Raw genomic sequence first — 13,628 nt, 5'->3', positions numbered from 1 at the left:
TGGAGAACAGTATGGAGCTTCCTTAAAAAACTACAAATAGAACTACTATATGACCCAGCAATGCCACTACTGGGCATATACCCTGAGAAAACCATAATTCAAAAAGAGTCATGTACCAAATGTTCATTGCAGCTCTATTTACAATAGCCCGGAGATGGAAACAACCTAAGTGTCCATCATCAGATGAATGGATAAAGAAGATGTGGCACATATATACAATGGAATATTACTCAGCCATAGAAAGAAATGAAATTGAGTTATTTGTAGTGAGGTGGATGGACCTAGAGTCTGTCATACAGAGTGAAGTAAGTCAGAAAGAGACAAATACCATATGCTAACACATATATATGGAATTTAAGAAAAAAAAATGTCATGAAGAACCTAGGGGTAAAGCAGGAATAAAGACACGGACCTACTAGAGAATGGACTTGAGGATATGGGGATGGGGAAGGGTAAGCTGTGACAAAGTGAGAGAGAGCCATGGACATATATACACTACCAAACGTAAGGTAGATAGCTAGTGGGAAGCAGCCGCATAGCACAGGGAGATCAGCTCGGTGCTTTGTGACTGCCTGGAGGGGTGGGATAGGGAGGGTGGGAGGGAGGGAGACACAAGCGGGAAGAGATATGGGAACATATGTATATATATAACTGATTTATTTTGTTGTAAAGCAGAAAGTAACACACCATTGTAAAGCAGTTATACTCCAATAAAAATGTTAAAAAAATAAAAATAATTTTAAAACAAACAAATAAAAAATTATATAAAAACACAAAAGACACTGAATAACCAAAGCAATCCTAAGAAAGAAAAACAGAGCTGGAGGAATCAGTCTCCCTGGCTTCAGACTATACCACAAGCTACAGTCCTCAAGACAATATGGTACTGGCACAAAAACAGACATATAGATTAATTGAACAGGATAGAAAGCCCAGATATAAACCCATGCACCTATGGTCAATTAATCTATGACAAAGAGGGTAAGAATATACAATGGAGAAAAGACAATCTCTTCAATAAGTGGTGCTGGGAAACCTGGACAGCTACATGTAAAAGAATGAACACCATGACAAAAATAAACTCAAAATGAATTAAAGATCTACATGTAAGACCAAATAGTATAAAACTGTTAGAGGAAGACATAGGCAGAATCCACTTTGATATAAATTGCAGCAATATATTTTTGGATATGTCTCCTTGAGTAATGGAAATAAAAACAACAATAAACAAATGGAACCTAACCAAACTTATAAGCTTTTGCACAGCAAAGGAAACCATACACAAAATGAAAAGACCACCCACAGAATGGGAGAAATTATGTGCAAATGAAACAGCTGACATGGATTTATCTCCAAAATATACAAACAGCTCATGCATCTCAATATCAAATAAACAAACAATCCAATCAAAAAATGGGCAGAAGATCTAAATAGACATTTCTCCAAAGAAGACATACAGATGGCCAAAAAGCACATGAAAATATGCTCAACTATGCTAATTATTAGAGAAATGCAAATCTAAACTACAGTGAGGTACCACTTCATACCAGTCAAAATGACCACCAAAAATCTATAAACAACAAATGCTGGTGAGGGTGTGGAGAAAAGGGAACTCTCCTACACTTTTGGTGGGAATGTAAATTTGTACAACCACTATGGAGAACAGTATAGAATTTCCTTTGAAAACTAGAAATAGAACTGCTATATGATCCAGCAATCCCACTCCTGGTCATATATCCAGAAAAAAAACATAATTCAAAAAGATACATGCACCCCAATGTTTATTGCAGCACTGTTTACAGTAGCCAAGACATGGAAGCAACCTAAATGTCCATTGACAGAGGATTGGATAAGGAAGATGTGGTACATATATACAATGGAATATTACTCAGCCATAAAATAAAATGAAATCATGCCATTTGCAGCAACATGGATGGACCTAGGGATTATCATACTAAGTGAAGTAAGTCAGACAAATATTATATGATATCACTTATTGGTGGAATCTAAAAAGATGATACAAATGAACTTATTTACAAAATAGAAACAGACTCACAGACTTCAATAAAAAACTTATGGTTACCAAATGGGAAAGGTGGAGGTGGAGGGGTAAATTAGGAGTTTGGGATTCACATATACATACTACCATATACGCACTACTACTATAAAATAGATAATCAACAAGGACCCGCTGTATGGAACAGGGATCTCTACTCAATATTTGGTAATATCCTTTATGGGAAAAAAATTGAAAAAAATGGCTATATGTAGATATATAACTGAATCACTTTGCTGTACACCTGAAACTAACACAACGTTGTAAATCAACTATACTCCAATATAAAATTTAAATTTAAAAAGTAACTGCACTTATCTCCCTCACCTATAGAGTGAGTGTAATATATCCCCACCTCATTGGGTTCTGTGGAAGTTAAACTTGCAAGATGCCATAAATAATTTCAAACTTTCCCAATGGTTGGTAAATACAAAGTGCTCACCACAAACCCTGACAAACAGTAAATGCTTTAACAGGGAGGATCATCCTTCAATGAACCTGATATACACAGACGACATCAAAGCCTGCAGGGAGAGGCTGCATCCACAAAATCAAAAGACCTCCCTTCAAGGAGATGCATGATGCATAAACCTGCAGATTAGATTAATGCTCACCAAAGAGGAACGGATTCAACCCATATCCTGTCTTTGGTATACATTTGCAAACAGCTTTCTCCATCTTAAGGATTTCTTCAGAAGTATGTGTTTCGTGGTGAGATTTGCATCCCGGTTTCCCTCTGCCTCAATTGATAGTACCTTTTACTGGGAAATACTGTAATTTTGATGTCTTTCGTTATCCTGCTTCTTATTCATCTTCCAGATTTAGCTGGTCAAGAGCTCTTATCCCCAGATCATCCTGGTCCATGACAGCGTGGAATCTGGAGCAGTTATCATTAAAAATGTTTTTTAAATATTTTTCTCTATCATCTCCATGCTAAGAGTAGGCTTAAGTAATATTTTTAATTTGTTCTGGAGAATTTGTAATAAGGTGAATGCTAAAAACGATTCTGGGCAAATTGAGTCTGGCTTAAAATGTGTGACTAGGATTCCACTGATGGATTCTCCCTACATGGTAAGGATGGGACCCAACAGGGAGGTGATGAGAAGTAATTAATCTGACTCCTCCTGGGGGGAAAGAAAAGTTACCTTGGGGGAGGCCTTTGACAGGGCACACTTGTAACATTCAGGAAGATACAATCACGGGTTTACGCTCTCAAAGTAACTAACCGTTCCCTGGAAGGAGTGGATGTGTACTTAGGTGTCTCCTGGGGCTGTCAGAGTATTATTTTATAGGAAAGTCGGTGATTAGTTATCATGGTCTCAGTGAATCATTGAAGCACCACTTGCAGGCCAGTTGATTGAAAGCCCATGTCCAATGCAATTACCAACTTGTCGATCAGATCTCCCAAAATAGAACACGGAGCCCTGCATGGGGCTAGTTAAACTATTTATACTGGCATTAATTGTGATTCCCAACATTGACAACATACATCCAAAGAGAAATTTATTTTAATATCTCCTCAAGAATTCCATGATGGCATTAACATAAAAAATATACTTTTAGTATTTGCTTCCATATCTTGGCTATTGTAAATAATGCTGCTATGAACATTGGGGTGCATGTATATTTTCAAATTGAGGTATCATAAAATACAAACAAAAATTAAGTACCTGCTTTATGTTTAAAATATGTTCAGTCAAAATGTGCAACAGAGACACCTAATAACAAAACTTTAAAGCAGTTCTGTGTTTAATTGGAAAACTTATCACAGATAAATTATGACATGAATTAAATCATTTCTATATGCATAAACAAAGTGTAAGATGAGAAAGTTTAAAAATATGAAACACACACATAGTTGCAATGAATTGAATTTGGAGAATTTTAACTAATTTTTCAAGTCAGACTAAAATAGTAAGTATACCATCCATTGATTCTACAAATGTGTGTATCAATATGATAATATACAGTAAAAGTAATATACAGAAAAAAAGGACATAAGAATTGAATCTATGCACACACACACACAAGCTAGAGGTTACAACATTTTATCCAAAATTGCTCTTTATTTGGACTTTTTTTCACTATAACACATAGTGTTAGAATTACAGAGCTATGCTTCTCAAATTTCGATTTCCTAGAGAGTTACACAAAATCAGGACCTTCTTTGTATCAGAATGTCCATCACTTAATGGTTTTAATCCATGTAGATCCTCTCTTTTAATCTGAACTTATTTCATGGACCTGAGTTAATAACTGTTGATTTATGACATACTCTCATTATTGGCTCATGAATTACTTCCTCTTTTTTTCCCTTCCTCTCTCCTTCCCTCCCTCCCTTCCTTTTTTCCATCCCCCTTCCTTCTCTCTCCCATTCTTTGCCCATCCTTTCCTTACCCCTCTTATTTCTTCCACCTGCCACCCAACACACAAAAAATACAACCTTGATAATAACTTAAAATACTTGTGATGACTTCTTCATTCCAATCCCCTGCCTTCACTGCCTCAAATTGTTACCTTAAATCTGTACCTATTATTTTATTGCCTTAAGGTTGATGGGATATATATATATTCTTTAAGAGAATATCATAAGGTTTAAATAAAAGTGTATTATACTCTTGGTAAAAAAAAAATGAAAATGAAATTGGGTGAAACCTGTAACTTTAGGCAACATTTTACCTCTTATCATGGAAATAAGAATCTCCATGCTGTATTTTTGCTATATACTGGACAGAGAGAATCTCCAAGGGTGGCATGTGAACACATTTGTGATTTATATCTTTGTAGAAAAGAGAAGTAAAATGAGCATCACAAATGCAGCCAGAGTCCAGTAATGACAGCCATGGACACCCAAACCTGAATGCTTTAGCCTGAGGGATATCAACACAATTTAGTGCACTAACTAATCCTAATCCTTTCCCCAACATCCATCTAGTTGTAAGAGCTCCACCTAAGTTGTCAAGGGCACTTGTTTCACTCTCCTCATTCACAGAGATGTGAAAATATGAGGCACTTACCAAATGTCATTCTTCTGCTATCAGTCACAAACACGGGAGCATTTGAGAGCAGGAGGCTGGAGGGGAGTGATAGGGGTGTCTGCCAGTTATGGGGAAGGAACTCTGGAAAAAAACATCTCCAAGACAGCTGTGATTATCACCTCAGTTGCAGTCTCAAAGGGAGTACCCGCCTGACAGGTTCACAACAATTACAGCCATTTCAATAACTCTCAAGTTCTTTTTCTGAATTATCTGGAGTAACCTTAAAGACAAAATGCTACCATCTATACAGTGTCTTGTGGGATCAGTCTCTTAACCATTAAGCTCTATTGGCTCCAAATGGGGCCTGGGAGATTATTTTTTCCCAATACAACATTTACAGATGGAGTTTCTAACTGAAACTTAGAAATATTAAGTAAAGTTTGTGCAGCCTTTTCTGCCAAACCTGGAGTTGTTAAAAGTCTTCTAGCCTCCCACTGTAATATTCTTAAAGTGCTTTATACTCATTGATCCCAAAAGTTGATTTCTAGAAAAAACATTCTAAGAAGTGATCATGAGCACAAATAATTACTTTAAATATTTTTTACTATAACACTAATTTTGACAAAAATAATAGAAAACACATGAAATAAGGACATGTTCTAATGAATTACAATGGTATATATAGTGCTGTTATTTTGTTGTTATTGTTAATGATGATGATATATTAGCTAACATCTTGTTCAGAGCCAGGGACAGTTTTAAGCACTTTATCTATACCAGTATATCAATTCTCATAGGTATAATTATAATCCCCCTTTCAAGATAAAAAACAATTAAACTCAAATGATTAAGATTAACCTTTGGGGGCTTCCCTGGTGGCGCAGTGGTTAAGAGGCCGCCTGCCGATGCAGGGGACGCGGGTTCGTGCCCTGGTCCGAGAAGATCCCACATGCTGCGGAGTGGCTGGGCCCGTGAGCCATGGCCGCTGAGCCTGCACGTCCGGAGCCTGTGCTCCGCAACGGGAGAGGCCACAACGTGAGAGGCCCACGTACAGCAAAAAAAAAAAAAAAAAAAAGATTAACCCTTAAAGTCACACAGTGTATGAATGATGGAGTCTAGATATGAACCTAGTCAGTTTGACTATTGTTTAATAAATAATCTATTATGAAAAATTTCAAAACCCACAAATGTAGAAAGAATAGTATAAAGAACTTTGATATACCCATAACCTAGTTTCAATAATAATCAATTTTTTCAATGCTATTTCATTTATATCTTCAACTATTCATTTTTATTTTTATGGTAATATTTTAAAGCAAATACCAGTCATTATGTTATTTCACCCATAAACACTGCTGTAAACTTAAAAAAGGAATTTTTTACATAATAACCATGTCATTTTCACACTTAATGAAGTTAATCATAATTTCTTAATGTCATCTATAGCCAATCCATACTCAAATTTCTCTGATTGTTTAAAGATCTCTTTATATAGGTGGTTTGCTTGATTCTGGATCCAGAGTTGTAAAGAATGGAGTCATGGAAGATTTGAAAGCAAAGACCAGTCAAAGCTATGACTTAAGAATGGGTAGCAAATATGATAAATTGAAGCTATTGACTATTACATTACTCTTCATTTCTTTGTATGTATTCAGATTTCTATTATTCCTTTCCTTTTGCCTAAAGAGCTTCCTTTATTATTTCTTGTAGAGCAGATCTGTTAGCAATTGGGGTTTCTCTGTTTGGAAAAGTCTATATTTAACTTTTATTTTTTAATGTTTTTTTTCTGTTTAATTTTGAAATACAAGCAGTCCTCATTTTACATGATTCCAATATGCATGTGTTTCTTCACCAAGATTTAGGTAAATAATACCAGTCCCCCAACAACACAGTCTGAATTTCACCTATCATGGTATTTCGAGTGGGAATGGTTGCATGAGGTACCAACTTAGCTGCTGGATCATCAGTCCACAAATCACCACATAAGTAACAGATAGATATCTTGATCTGTGACCTATTGCCACTTTTTTCAAAGTCTGACAGTGATTTGTCACAACAGATTTATCATTCACTCACAGACAGTGAAGTGTATGGTTGTGTTACCTACTTTCCCAGTGATAATCCCACAGGATGGTTTATAAAAATAGAGAAATGACCAACAAATATGAAAGTGTAGCAACAGAAATGAAAAGTAAGTATGCTGGAACTGAAATCTGAATCCAGTGTAAGTGAAATTATAGAAGAACTAGCTGCCAGTGGGAATACTGGCACTGCCATTGTTCTAGACATGCAGCTGGAGGAACTTAGTGAAGGAGAACTTATCAACATAAAAGAGGGAAATGACTTCGACAAAAAGGATGTGAAGATATCCTAGAGGTAGTAATGTCAGCAAAAACTTCTTGTTAAAGGTAATCTGGGAGATATTTCAGGACATTGAAAGTGCAAAGGGCAATATGTTGGAAGTTGATCCATATGACAATTTGCCAAGGATAGAAAAGGTATTCACTTCGAGTCCTAAGTTATATAACAAAAGGAAAGCAAGCACTGTTGGAACTACTCTTGATAAGATTTTTACAAGTTAATGGAACACTTTAAGTCTCCATGTTTCTAATGTTTTAAATTACCATGAGCTACATAAATATTGATTTTACTGTTTTCACATTTCCCTATGCATGTATAACTGATAGGAAGAGTTTCAGTGTTTTGTCAAGAAATTTTAAAGATCACAGAACAATTGTAATTTTTCCCTTTGATTATTAAGATTGCTTTGCACAGATTCAACTTGCACAATAATTTTTATGATTCTGCACTTCTTTGCAAAGCAAGAACTTCCTGTAATTACAGACTCATAAGAAGTTATAAAAATTGTACAGAAGGCCTTGTGAACCCATCACCCAGCTTCCCTCAATGGTAACATCTTATGTAACATTATATTATCAAACCTTGAAACTGACATTGGCCAACACAACTAGACTACAGACCTCACAATTTTTTTCATACACTAATTTTTAAATGTTTTGTGTATAGTCCTGTGATGTTTTTATCACAAGTACAAATTCATATGATTGATATGACCACCACCACATCAAGATGCAGAGCTGTTATCACTAAAGAACTCTTTCTTCCTACTATAGTCTCTCCTTTGCTGGCCACTGGTAACCCCCTTGCAACTATCTATCTCTTCTTTATCTGTGTAATTTTGTCATTTGGAGAATACTGTAAAGTAGTCATACAGTAACTCTTTGAGATTGGCTTGCTTTGTTTCTCAGCATAATGCACTTAAGATACAAGTGTATCAATAGTTTGTTATTTTTGTGGGCTAGTAGTATTTCCATTGTATGAATGTGCCAGTTTGTTTAACCATTCACCCACTGAGGGACGCTGGGGATTTGTGCAGTATTTTGATGCAGAGATATGTGTGTAAAATGTATGTGTGTGCATGTGTGTGTGTGTCTGTATGAAAATAGTTATCATTTTTTTAAATTTATTTATTTTATTTATTTTTGGCTGCCTTTGGTCTGCATTGCTGTGCACAAGCTTTCTCTAGTTGTGGTGAGCAGGGACAACTCTTCATTACTGTGCACAGGCTTCTCATTGCAGTGGCTTCTCTTGTTGCAGAGCATGGCTCTAGGAGTGCGGGCTTCAGTAGTTGTGGCGCGTGGGCTCAGTAGTTGTGTCTCACAGGCTCTATAGCGCAGGCTCAGTAGTTGTGGTGCACGGGCTTAGTTGCTCCGCGGCATGTGGGGCCTTCCCAGACCAGGGCTCGAACCTGTGTCCCTTGCATTGGCAGGCGGATTCTTAACCACTTGCCACCAGGGAAGTCCAGACATAAGTTCTTTAGTTCTCAGAACTTTGGTTATGCTGTGCTTTGCCATAATTTTTTTCCCTTTGATCCTGTTTGAGGATCACTAGCTTCGGTAATCTTTTAGGTTTATGCTCTTTGCCAAATTTGGGAAATTGGTGTTTTGCCTTGTTGCTACCAGATGTGAGTGGCAATTCCCCTTTGAGCCCTTCTGAACCCATTAAGCCCTCACTGGGGGAAGGGAAGTGGAGTGCCAACTAGCACCTCCTCATACTGCCTCATTGCACTTTGCTGCTGTGGAGTGGAATAGAGGTTCAACTTCCTGCTGGACCCAGCTGGTCTCAAGGGAGGTCGGAAAGCAGAGGGCTAATTCATACCTCCTCCTTGCCACCTACATGGGAGAGGATGTTTAGCTCCCCACTGGCCCCAGTGACCATACTTCAATAGAGATATTTGAGGGCCAACAAGGACAACCTAGTTTTACCTTGCTGCTATGTGGGGTAGGGGGGAGGGTTGGAACTTAAGCTCCCTGCTTGGCCTCATTCACACCAGCTGCAAGAAAGTAGATAACCCTAGTTGCTGCTGGGCGGGGGTGGAAGTGCAACTCCCATTTGGCCTCACTGACACCACATGGGGGAGTTTTTCTGTTCATATTTGATTGGAGTAGGGTAAGTATTCTGTTCTGTTAGATCACCCTTTTCACAGGTCTTTAGCTAGAGGAAGAAGGCTTTTTTTGAAAAAGGCTTCTATTGCAGACTTTTTTGGAAAAAGGCTTCTATTGCAGACTTCTTCGGCTCCCCATCTAGTATATATGAGAGGCAAAAAGAAAACCCAGGATACTCACCACTGCATCACGTCTCAAGTCCCTAGCCTGTCCTCCTCCTTTCTACCATTCAGAATCTTCTTTTATTTATTTGTTGTATTATGTCCAGGGCACGTAGTTCTAAGAGGGATGACTGGGAGGAATGGGGCTACTCCATCTTGGCCAGAGCTGAAAGTCCTTTTGTCCTTTAGAATTTGAGTTGCTTTCCTTCTTATTGCATTGTGGGAGTTCTTTTTATATCCTGGATTCAAATTCTTCATCAGATATGGGATTTGCAAATATTTTCTCCTTGTCTGTGGCTTGTTAATTGTTTTCTTACTGATGTTTTTGAAGGGCACACACTTTTAAGTTTGATAAAGTTCAATTTATCAATTTTTGTTTTATAAATTATGTATTTGGTATGATATCAATGAATTCTTTGCCTAGCCCAAGGTCATGAAAATTTTCTCCTATGTTTTCTTCTAAAAAAGCTTGTAGGTTTAGCTTCTATATTTAGGTCTATGATCCATTTTGTATTGCTTTTTGGTTATGATATAAGGGTTTTTATTTGGTTGGTTTGGGGTTTTTTGGGGTGCAGGGGAGATGCAAGAAGGTTGCATGTGGATAGTCCATTGTCCCTGCACCAATTTCTGAAAATACTATATTTACCCCATTGAACGGTCTTGGCACCTTAGTCAATAATTATTTGACCATAAATGAAAAGTTTATTTGTATTCCATTGATCTACATGCCTATCCTTGTGCCAATACAGCATGATAGTGATGACTATGGCTTCATAGTAAGTTTGGAAATTGGAGAGGTAAGTTACTCAACTTTGTTCTTTTATAAAATTATCCTGTCTATTCTAAGTTCTTTGTGTTTCATCTATAGTTTAAGATTAGCTTGTCAATTTTTACCAAAAAAAAAATCCTACTGTTATTTTGATAGAGATTGCTTTGCATTTATAGATCAACTTGGCAAAATTTCTGTCTTGACAATATTGAGATTCCAATTCATGCACATGAAATGTCTCTATATTTATTTAGTTTTGCTTTAACTTCTCTTAGCAGTTTTTTGTATTTTTAAGTGTACAAGTCTTACACTATTGGTTAAATTTATTCCTAAATATTTTTTAGATACTGTTATTAATGGAATTATTTTCTTAGTCCATTTTCTGATTTTTCTTTGCCAGTGTGTTGAAATGTAGTTGATTTTGGATATTGATCCTACATCCTGTGACCTCTGTAAACTTGTTTATTAGGTCTAGTGTGTGTGTGTGTGTGTGTGTATGTGTGTGTGTGTGTGTGTGTTCCTTGAGATTTACTACATATAAGATTATGTCCATCTGTGAATACAGATAGTTGCACTGCTTCCTTACCAATAAGGATGCCTTCAGTTTCTTTTTACTGACTTATGTACTGCCTAGAAACTTCAATACAAAGTTGAATAGAAGTGGTGAGAGCAAACATTCTTGCCTTGCCTCCTCTCTTAGGGGAAAGCATTAAGTCTTTTATCATTAAGTATGATGTTAGCTGTGGATTTTCTATAGATGTCCTTTAGTTTTTTAAGAGATTTTATCATGATTTGGTGTTGCATTTTATCAAATGCTTTTCCCTGCATCTACTGAGATGATGTTATGATATTTATACTTTCTTCTATGAATATAAAATGTTATACAAGTTGATTTTCCGATGATTAACAAAAGTTGCATTTGGGGGCTAATTCTCATTTGTTTATATTATATAATAATTTCCATAGGTTGCTGGAATTGGTTTGCTAATATTATTTATTTATTTACTTTTTGGGGTTAATGTTTTATTTTGATTAATTTCAAACTACAGAAAAGTTGTGAACACTACACATTTTCTATTTATTTTCAAATTTTACATTCAAGGTATTTAACAAAAATTGGAAGATTTAATTTTTTCAGCTTAGTGAGATCTAATTGACATACGACAATGTGTAAGTTTAGCGTATACAGTGTGGTGACTTGATAAATGTATGTATTACAAATGTTTACCATAATAAGGTGAGTTGATACATTTCACCTCAAATGATTACCATGTTGTTGTTGTTGTTATTGTTGTTGTAGTGGTGGTGGTGAGAACATTAATGCTCTTCTCTCATAGCAGCTTTCAAATACACGATACAGTATTGTTAACTATAGTCACCATGTGCACGTTAGATCTCTGGAACTTATTCATCTCATAACTGAAAGTTTGTACCCTTTGACCAGCACCTTCCCATTTCCCCCAACTCTCTGTACCTGGCAAATATCATTCTACTTTCTGTTTCTGTGAGTTCAGTGTTTTTAACTTCCACATATAAGTGGATCATACAGCATTTATCTTTCATGTATGACATTATACTTGGCATAATGCCCTCAAGGACAACCCACGTTGTCACAAATGGCAGGATTTCCTTCTTTTTATGACTGAATAATATTCTATTTTATACAGAATTTGTATAGAATTTTATACAATTTTTTAACATCTTTATTGGAGTGTAATTGCTTTACAATGGTGTGTTAGTTTCTGCTTTATAACAAAGTGAATCAGCTATACATATACATATATCCCCATATCTCCCTTTTGTGTCTCCCTCCCACTCTCCCTACCCGACCCCTCTAGGTGGTCACAAAGCACCGAGCTGATCTCCCTGTGCTATGCGGCTGCTTCCCACTAGCTATCTATTTTACATTTGGTAGTGTATATATGTCCATGCCACTCTCTCACTTTAATCCATTCATCTGTTGATAGACACTTAGGTTGTTTCCATGTGTTGACTTTTTTGAATGATGCTTCAATGAGCATGGGAGGGAAGATATCTCTTTGAGATAGTGATTTCGTCTCCTTTGGATATATACACAGTAATAGGGTTATTGGATTATATGTTATTTCTATTTTTAATTTTTTGAGGAATTTCCATACTGTTTTCCATAGTGGCTGCACCAATTTATATTCCCAACAGTGCACCAGCGTTCCCTTTTCTCCACATCCTTGCCAGCATTTGTTATCTATTCCTTTTTGATAATGGCTGGTCTAACAGGTGTGAGGTGATATTTAACTGTAGTTTTGATTTTCATTTCCCTGATAATAAATGATATTGAGCACCTTTTCATGTACTTGTTGGCTAGTTGTATGTCTTCTTTGGAAAAATATCTGTTCCGGTCCTTTGCCCATTTTTCAATCAGATTGTTTTTTTGCTATTGGGTTGTATGAGTTCCTTATATATTTTGAACAGTAACCTCTTATCAGATATATGGTTTGCAACTATTTTTCCCCACTCCATACGTTGCCTTTTTACTCTGTTGGTAGTTTCTTTCTTTGAGCGGAAGTTTTCTAGTTTGAGGTAGTCCCACTTGATTTTTGCTTTTGTCGCTTATGCTTTTGGTGTCATACACAAAAAATCACAACCAACACTGACGACAAGGTGCTTTCCCCAATGTTTTCCTGTAGGATTTTCATGGTTCTAGGTCTTACATTTAAATGCTTAATCCATTTTGTGTTAATATTTGTGAGTGGTATAAAAGAGGGACCCAGTTTCACTCACTTGCATGTGAATATCCAGTTTTCCCAGCACCATTTATCAAAGAGACTATCCTTTCCCCCACTTATTCATGGATCCCTTGTCAAAGATTAGTTAACCACATACACGTGGGTTTATTTCTGGGTTCTCAGTTCTCCATTGATCTGTGTCTGCTTTTATGTCAGTACCATACTGTACCAATGACTATAGCTTTGTCATAGAGTTTGAAATCAGGGAATGTGATACTTCCAGCTTTGTTCTTTCTCAAGATTTCTCGGCTACTTGAGGAATTTTGTGGTTCTATACAAATTGTAGGATTGTTTTTTCTATTTCTGTGGAAAATACCACTGGAATTTGGTAAGGCCATCTATAGGTGGCTTTGGGTTATATGGACAATTTTAACAACATTAACTCTGCTGATCCATGAACACAGGATGTCACTACATTTATTTGTGTCTTCAA

The sequence above is a fragment of the Pseudorca crassidens genome, chromosome 7 (assembly GCF_039906515.1).
Source record: "Pseudorca crassidens isolate mPseCra1 chromosome 7, mPseCra1.hap1, whole genome shotgun sequence".
Classification (NCBI taxonomy): domain Eukaryota; kingdom Metazoa; phylum Chordata; class Mammalia; order Artiodactyla; family Delphinidae; genus Pseudorca; species Pseudorca crassidens.
The sequence above is the reverse complement of the archived record's forward strand: the minus strand, read 5'-3'. Positions refer to the sequence as shown.